General features: G+C 40.7%; 1 pseudogene; it reads right to left on the bottom strand.

The window, feature by feature from the left end:
• Nucleotides 1-1,252: 1,252 nt before the first annotated feature.
• Nucleotides 1,253-1,821, bottom strand: LOC110300743 (annotated as a pseudogene).
• Between the last annotated feature and the right edge of the window lie 507 nt (nucleotides 1,822-2,328).

Raw genomic sequence — 2,328 nt, 5'->3', positions numbered from 1 at the left:
ATCTTCTTTAATTTCTTTCTTCAGAGACATGAAATTCTTATCATACAGATCTTTCACTTCCTTAGTTAGAGTCACGCCAAGGTATTTTATATTATTTGTGACTATTGAGAAGGGTGGCTTATTTCAATTATATAAATAACAGTATCTATCTGACTTGTGACTTTACATTTATAAGAATATCATTTACTATATATAGGTCTCATATCAATATAGTATAACTGCATATTAACTGATTACACATGCAAAATCTTATGAAATGAGTTTTAACTGGAAATTCTAGATGGACATAGATTTTTTTGTTTCTTTTCTTTTATTAGATATTTTCATTATTTACCTTTTTTTTACTGTTAAAATGTCACTTTTATTTTAGCACACCTGAGTTAAGTGTGGGACAGTGAAACAAATACAACAGGATATATACAGCATGTCAAGGAGGCAGGCTTTAAAACCATGCTATAGAAAAGAGAAGACTGGTAGGACACCCGATTTAAGAAGCTTTGGATACTGATTAACGGATATGCAAATATAGTATTCTCCAATGAATTTGGCAAAGATCTTGTTTTTCATTTCCAGTCTTTTAAAGTAGACAGCTGATTTTCAGAGCACATAAAATTTAAATACAAACAGTAGAATTCAGCAAAGTGATAAAGGTGCCTGCAACAAAACTGACCACCCCAGGTAATGGTGGACAGCAAGGCTAGAATCCTCATCCTGCAAAGCAGGAAGAGGGGGAACTGCAAAGTGGGGTTTGTGGGTAACCTTAGCTTCTACTTGCTACTTAATTCACAAAGTTAGAGGCCTTTACAGATAACCTGCACCCTTTAATTTTCTGCTATGTAATAGGATTATAAGGCCACAATATTCCTTTGGGGAAAACCCTTTAATGATTTTAATATCACTTACTTGTTCTTTTGAAGTGTAAAGTGTCTTAACTGGATTATGATTACAGATCATTTTAAAATACACCATTGCTACTATATTAAAATTATTTATACTATTTCTATCTAATATTCAAAGAAATTTACTAGTAAATGCTACAATAGGCATCAGTCTGACCTGCTTATTAATTGATCCCATAGGTATAATTATAGGTCATGACATGAGTCTATTCTGTCTCACTAATCAGGAACACCGCATTTACAGAACAAATAAACACACATAGTGCAATCACCCAAGGGCCATGCTAGCTCTTCAATTAGCTGTCACAGCTCAGACATGAATCCTCACTGTGTGAGCAGAAGTCAGATCCAAATCTTTATCAGAAGGTGCTAGTGGAAGTTGTCAGGCGCCTTCCAATGTAGATCCCCAAGCCAATGGCTAGCAGATGAGACAGTAACAGAGATGGAAGGAAAACCTTCAGAAACTCTGCTGAGAAAATTCCCCCTTTCTTCATAACGCTTGTGTTTCTCATGCTGAGAGTAGCTGTGTGCTTCAGGTGTTTAAAAAGGAACTCCTTGGGGGGAATATTTTCTGGGCGACTTGACCAATCCCATATCCAATCTGAGTTTTTCTTCAAGATACTTTCAACTTCTCTTCTTCTCTCAATATAATCTTCCTCAGACAGAGTGCTGTTTTTCTCGCCACAGCTGTGGATGTCTATTTCAGCTCTGTTGGTATCTTATGGTGTCTGGGAGCGAGGTGGGCTGTCACAGTGAGAACTCTTGGAGCTACTTCGTCCAGATTCATGCTGGGCATCCAACAGTATTTTTTCCATGTCACCATTATAAAAGAGACGGAGGCTGGAACGCTGCTCCCATTGCCATTGCTGAAGTACAGTTCTACCCAGGAGCCCTGCAGGTTCTCCTCCCTGTTCTGAGACATGGTGGCTCAGCAAAGGAGCCTGAGCCCAACTGCGACAGGCCTGGGAGGCAGTCACCGAGAGGTAGCAGGGGCTGCCTGCGCCGCTCAGTTCTGAGGCCAGGCGACACTGGACTCCATTATTTACTTTTCACATGTTATCCTCTTTCCTAGTTTCCCCTCTAAAAACCCCTATCCCTTCCCCCTCCTACTTCTCACCAAACCACCCACTCCTGCTTCCTGGACTTGGTAGTCCCCTATACTGGAGCATAGGGAGCATACTTTCACAATACCAAGGGCCTCTACTCCCATTAATGACTGACTAGGACATCCTCTGTTACATATGCAGCTTGAGCCATGAGTCCCTCGATGAGTTCCCTTTGGTTGGTGGTTTAGTTCAAGGGAGCTCTGGATATGCTGGCTAGTTCATATTGTGGTTTCTCCTGTGGGGCTGCAAACCCTTTCAGCTCCTTGGGTACTTTCTCTAACTCCTTCATTGGGGACCCTGTGCTCTGTCCAGTGGATGGCTGT

Source organism: Mus caroli, chromosome 8 (assembly GCF_900094665.2).
Source record: "Mus caroli chromosome 8, CAROLI_EIJ_v1.1, whole genome shotgun sequence".
Classification (NCBI taxonomy): Eukaryota; Metazoa; Chordata; class Mammalia; order Rodentia; family Muridae; genus Mus; species Mus caroli.
Note: the sequence above shows the minus strand (reverse complement) of the source record. Positions and strands in the feature narration are given on the sequence as shown.